The sequence below is a fragment of the Solanum pennellii genome, chromosome 5 (genome assembly GCF_001406875.1).
Source record: "Solanum pennellii chromosome 5, SPENNV200".
Lineage (NCBI taxonomy): Eukaryota > Viridiplantae > Streptophyta > Magnoliopsida > Solanales > Solanaceae > Solanum > Solanum pennellii.
The window spans coordinates 40,040,762-40,047,942 of record NC_028641.1 but is presented as its reverse complement, the minus strand read 5'-3'; the positions used below and the strand labels follow the sequence as shown (position 1 = coordinate 40,047,942).

Below are 7,181 nucleotides of genomic sequence, written 5' to 3'. Positions count from 1 at the left end.
ATAAACTCAGCATAATTAATATAAATATTATCAATACACCATATTAAATACTATACCCTAGCAATCTGAATGGCCTCTAATAGTCTAATAGTTTAGATCTATGGCACATTACTCTTGAATATATTGCTTATTAAAATGACTTGCACCAATAGAAAGAAAATGATTAAAATTGTCCTTAATGTATGGGTAATGCTATATTTTAGTCATTTATAGTCCTTGATGTATAATAAGGAAATTCATTTTGGTCCTTAATTATTGGGTATCACCAATAATTATTCAAGATATTGAATCATCCTACTTACAATTCCTAAATCAAGAATCATTTGCCTAAAAACACTTTTATTTGTTTTAGTGAATCGAGTGAAACATCTTATTTTTAATAAAATTACAATGTACTTGTTAACAACTTTCATGATCTTATTCCATTCTTAGAAATTAAACTATATCTCTATGTCCCTAATTTTTCATCTTTCACTTTACCTAGACTCTTGTCAACTCATGTGCTATTTGCTTTATTGCCAAAATCCATCCAAAATTCAAAACCAAACTTGTTTACTTATGTAGGAATTCTAAGGAGGCTTTTTATTCTATGTGGTATTGTAAAAACAATTTAAAGAAGCAGTATAGAGCTAAGGTTGTGGGTTCGATTCCCAAGAGTAGTAATTTGCATGAGGTAGGTGTTGGGAGGGAAATTGTTGAGTAATGTCGACATTCTGCCTATGGCAAGGCTCACGAGGGGCTGGGTGGCCCGGGTCATAATCATGATCGAACATTAATTATTGATTTTGACACGATGATAAGCTCTTGATCTTAACAAGAGCAAACATTAATATACATTTAAAATAAATCGCTATAATTTATTTACTTTTTTTTTTGTTATATGGATATAACTATACAATTAATAACAAAGTTAATTATATACAAATGATCATGAAAGTTATTAAATATTAAATTGGATTATTTATTACAAGCATAACTAATTGTGTCTAGGCACATTTTCTTTGATTAGTTTCCTATGTTTATCTTTAGTACTTTTTTCTTCTTTTTCTTTCATCAATGTCCCTATATCACATATTTTCAATACCCCCCTCACAAATTCCTTCTAATTTAAGATCGTTTTGATGATTCTAGGAGCAATTTTTATAATGTGAATTCATATGAAGATTATATTTGAATCATCTATTTTTATAGGGTTTCGAGTGAAGAATTATACTGTTTTCTCCATTATAATGGATATAGTTATAAAAAAAAAGTAGTACAGAAAGACCAAGAGTAAAAGGAGATTGAGGGTTGTGTGATTGACAAAATTTGTATATAGAAGAATACTTATATACATAGATACTCATATTGTAATATTAACACAAGTTGAAATGTTGATTTGTGAATACAAATAGATCTGGATACATAAATAATATATCCAATGTAAAAGATTGATTAGTCAATACAAGTATAATTGCATGTATTAATACTATATTTTTATAAACAAATACTTGAGTTAACACCAAGTCTTAAGTATTATAGGAAAAACTTGACCAAAAAGAGATTGACGTTCGTTGTATTTATCAATTTTTATACAGTCAAATACTTACACATTTTGATGGTTAATACGTTCTATTATTTTTCATTTTTCTCCTTGCTAGGTTGTTCAATGTATCCATCTTTTGTTTAACAACAATGTATTCATATGTATACTGCATTGGTGTATTCATTTATCGTTTAACAACAATGTATTTATTTTTTTAATGTCGTGTTCATATGTTAATTGTCATACTTTATCTTGTTTGATGTATTAATAATACATTATGTTTTTATTAGAGAAAATGTCTAAATAACCCCCTAACCTATTAGCAAATTTTAAAATACACACTAATATTTCACAGGAATCCTATTACCCCTAAACATTTTATTTTTGATACTTTATAACTCTTAAACGATGATCTTTTTTCATTCACCAAAATATATGCACATGTTTGTATATACGCGCGAGGCCCACTCCTGTCACTTTTATTTTTCTTCATAGTTCATATGCAATGCCTAAACTCCTCAATCTTTATGATGGATTTCTTGAAAAACAAATCCAATGAGCTCATTTACTTTACTTTTCTCTTTAAGTTACGATGAAATTTCTAATTTCAAACTAATCAATGATATGTATGATTCAATTATGTATCTATCTTTCTTTTACAACTCCAAAGACAAGTAATTTTTGTACATTCAGAAATTATTTTTCTTAATACTTCACTTTTTACCATTTCAAGAATTAATTTTTCAAACATTCATTTTTGCTTAGCTTATTCTATTAGCAAAAGAAGGCATAGTTATGGTGACCCAAGTGAGTAAAAATTTACAATTTTTTTAATCTTGAGGGACAGATCTAGTGATGAAGAGACGTATTTTCATGATTCTTCTTCTTAGAGGGAGGAGGAAAATAATACGTGTACGTTTTCTGCTATTTTATATTTATGAGTTGAAGAGGGAAATAACTTATATTATGGACATCAACTAGGAGAAGAATTTCTGACTTTATCGATTAATCTCGGTGCCCAAAATTTTTATAATTTTGATAGGAAGAAAAATTTCGAATACAAAATTTAAAATCGAAAAGTATTAGAGTGGATTACGAACCCCACAATATCATGTTTTCAAATGGAAATACCATTGAAAGCTTTGAAATGGAAGATGATAAACTCAAGCTTTGAAAATGGCAGAAAAGAGGAAGAATAAAGAAGATTTTTTCAAGAATATATCCAAAAAATGCAAGCTACAGCTGGCAGCCCTAATTCTAGATTGCTTTCATTTTACAAGTAGATTTAAAACACAGATTATATGTTATAGATAAGTTCTTACGCGCCTAAGGAAAGTGTATTCACCTTCTTGGACATGTCAACCTTTGAGGGCTATAAAGTATCAAAAACAAAAGGTTCAGAAGGTAATAGGACCCCCGTAAAGTATTGATGTGTAGTTGTGAATTGACTAATAGGTTAGGGGGTCATTTGACCATTTTCTCTACTTGTATCCTTGATATATTAATATTTTAAGCTTTTATAAATAGCGATACCAATTTGAATTCAAAGTATCAATATGCTAAAAGTACATCATTAATACATTTTCCTTATTTAGTTCATTGTAATTAAAATTGTGTAAGTATATAAATAGAAAAATATAATAACATATACAGCTAGATAAAGATATAAATTGTAGTAGTCATTTTTTTTATAAATAACATACTTATATCTATTAAACTTTAATTACCCTATAAATATAGTCATTTTTATAAGTTGCTCATAAAAGAATATATAAATTGTCATATTTTTGCGTTTATGAGCATGACGATTCAATTATTTTAGATAGATAACTATAATAACTTGAAGGGCAAGAAAAAGAAAAAATTAAATAATACAGAGCATATTCAGATTCAATATTAGCTAATTATGAAACGTCGTGACTTCTTGATCGATAATCTTTATTACCATTAGTCACTTATAAAAATCTAAAATTCGATATTAAATAAATCACTAAATTCATCCGACTGCTTCATTACTCATACAAAAATCTAAATCTAATTAGTTTTATTTGATCTCTTTGACTTTGAATATCATGATTATTTGAAAAGGAAAAAAAGAGTTGGAAAATATAATATTCACCCACAGAACAAAGTTATGCAATAATTAACAACATTTTAACAATATTATCCACAGAATTGCGACATATTAATGATACATTTTCTTTTAATTACATATAATAGCATGATATTGAGTTATAATTTATCTTTTTCTTGTTACTTTTATTTTTATATTGAGTAATAATGTTTTCTTTTTCTTGTTTTACTTTATTATTATATTGATTAATAATGTTATCTTTTTCTTGCTACTTTATAATAATATATCTTTTTTTTTTAATTTTATATAAGTTAAACATTCCGTTTCAAAAGTTGGTGTGGTGTAGTGGTTATCTCGTCAGTCTTACACACTGAAGGTCCCCAGTTCGATCCTGGGCATCAACATTACTTTTTTTTCTTCCAGAAATCAATATTTCATTTATTATGGTTTTCCATTGAGGTTCAGTACTCATGTTGTAACTCAATTAAATTTATATCCATGGATTGCATGGATTTTTTTTCTGGAGTGATGTTCTTAACAAACTTTTTTTTTCATTTTCACGAGCTCAAATTTGAGAGATTCTGGTTAAGAAAAGGATCTTAACTATTCTGTTACGACTCACAACCATGTCGTTACTATTTTATTATTGTCTGTTTAGGGTAATAAGGGTATTTCAGACTTTTTTTCTACACGATACTCTCTTAGAAATGTACTAAATTTAGTGAAAATTAGGTATGTAACATTTTTTATATTAATATTCTCAAGCTATAGCATTAGAGTTTGTGTTTCAACATATAACATTTAATATAGCAAGTTATAGCATATTATTAAAAATAAAAGGTTGATTTTAAATAATTTAAAACATTTGTTTTAAAAAAAATTGAAGAAAAATAATGGATCAATTTTTAAATGGAAAATAGCATCTTTTATTATTTAAATTAAATACATTTAATAAATGTGTTAACTGATTAGCACATATTAAGGAAATTTTAAAGAAAACACAGATTAGTTAGTTACCTTAAAACACTCAATTTAGTTGAAATCAAATTAAATTTTGATTTGATTCGTTAAAAAACTCTAACAAATTGAAATCAACGTAAAAGCTATTTTTTTTTCCAATTTTCGCGATTCTCTCTGTTTTTCAGCAGATAGCATTTCATGTTTTTAGTAATTGAAGATATTTTGCTATTGAAAAAATGTGATTTGCTGTGATGGACATATTGTATCTATATTAATTAAACATGGTAGAAGGTGAAATTCATCAGGTTGGTATTTATTATAGTTTGTTGGTTTGTTTTTGGTTATTTTAGGCTCTGAAATATAGATTATTGCGTGTTTTGTATGAAACGGTGTTTTAGTATAAACTATATCTGAAAACAGCACATAACACTATAGACGTTTGAATTTTTATAAAATTGAAGATTCGAGTAATACGTGATTTATGAAAAAAAATTCATCGTACAGTGCGTTTAGTAACTAGTCAAGAAAGAAATATTTATAATGTTGTGGACCGTTAAAGTATGAAATTTGTATTAATTGTGTATGAAATTTATATTATTTTGTTTGTATGAATTTTGTTTTGATGAACATGGTATTGTTTGTTTTTTTTGGATGATGAAATTATGTTTTTTTTGAAGTATGAATTATGTTGTGAATAACAATTTTTGTATGTTACATGATGTAAATTTTTTTAAAAATATTTGTGTATGAGTTGTATGTGAATTATGTATCATTTTCGTATTTAGTATATTTTGAATAGATGTTTCTGTTTGGCAAAGGAAGGTAAATGTTGATTTAATTGTGTATGAAATGTGAATGAAATTTGTATTCTTTGTTGTAGTCAGTATGTTATGAAAAGAAATGTAGATATGGCATGTGGTGATGAAAATTATATTGAGTGTGTATGAAATGGGTATAAATTTTTTTTGTGTGTATGAACTATATTTTAAAGTTAATTTCGGTATTGTATAGGTTGTTGAAAGGTATATTAAGTGTGTATAAATTATTTTGCAATTAATATGCATTATGTTGTACCAATTGTTATTTTAATATTGTGAAACAGGTAAATATGTCGATTTTCAGATGGAGGGCATCATATATGATGCGTCTACTCTGTATAGTGGTCTAGTTAGCGCGATAATATCGCAACTTAATATAGATGTTAATAGAAGTGCTATTGAGATAAAATATATTGTTAGTGATATGTGTCCACCTATTAGTATTCACAATGATGTTGGGGTTAGGGTTTTTCTAGATTAAAAGAAAGTAAATTTAGATTTCTTTACAAAATATGATGTTCTTGTTCTTCCATTCCCCAAACCCACTTCAGCTTTCAAGATTGGGTTGGTGTTCCGATAGACGAGAGGTGTGAAGCCAGATCGTACTAAAGACAATGAATTTTTTTTTGAAAATGATAGATTTCCAAAAAATAAGTATCCATTGTGCATCTCTTTGAAAGATTATGGGATGCATAATCAAGATTCTGGAGTTATTACTGATAGAATACATTCTGAAGATAGTTTTACACAACCTAAAGTTGATTTATAATCCAACAATTCTATCCATTTGATCGGAGTGAATTTAGACGGAGATGTCGATGAGAATAGTGAAGGAGACAATGATGTAATAAGTGACCATTCCAACCTATTTGTAGCTGAGAATCAGATTTACAATAATAGGGACACACTTAAGGAGGTGATGAGGCATGTTGGACTTGTCGAAAAATTGAATTTTCGTGTAGCGCGTTGTAATGCATATAAGTAAGTATACATCATTGTTTTAAGTTATGTTTTTTATTTGATTTGTTTTGCTTTATAAAATTTAAATATATATTTTCTTATTTGTGAAACAGTTATCACTTGACTTGTATTTCTGAGACTTGTTCTTGGATGATGAGAGCATCTAGTTTGAATAAATTTGATTTATTCAAAGTTAGGAAGTATAATGCTGAATACACTTGTTCTGTTAGAGATAGTGTATGCAAGACGTTGGGGGATAACTGACATTGTAGATGCCTTAATAATGGAGAAGTGTAACAACCTGTTTAGCCGGTTCGAACAGTAGAATTATTTTTGATAAAAACTGACTGGGTCGACGGACCACGCGACGGACCGTCCTGGTCACGACGGCCCGTGATGGACTCCGTCGTCCCACACTTGTTTAGTTTCTTCTGCTGCTCTTCTCATTACCCTCGACGACAAGTAGGACGAACCGTCATAGGCACGACGGTCCGTCGAGCGTCTTCGTTCCAAAACACTTCAACTCTGAAATCGGGGTACTGAGATCGACTCTCAAAACTTCACGACGGAACTGCAGCACGGACCGTCGTAGATACGACGGACCGTCACAAGTTGCGTAACCCCGACTTGGTCAGACTTCCGCTAAAAGTTTTAAAGGGGTGTTTTGGACTATTCATGACAAACTTTATGAAATTAGTGGGGTAAGTTTAATAATTTATTTACTTGGGGGTTAAAGGAGATAACCTTGAAATAAATAGTGAGTTACTTTTATCATAATGAATTATATGATAATTAGGGTAGAAGAAAAATAAAAAGAACAGAGGGGAACGAACGAGCGAGAGAG

General features: G+C 28.7%; 1 non-coding gene across 1 annotated transcript; it reads left to right on the top strand.

Annotated features, from left to right (window-relative positions):
- Positions 1-3,930: 3,930 nt before the first annotated feature.
- TRNAV-UAC lies at positions 3,931-4,003 on the top strand. The gene has a single exon. It is a non-coding gene; the product is annotated as a tRNA-Val (tRNA).
- The last annotated feature ends 3,178 nt before the right edge of the window (positions 4,004-7,181 follow it).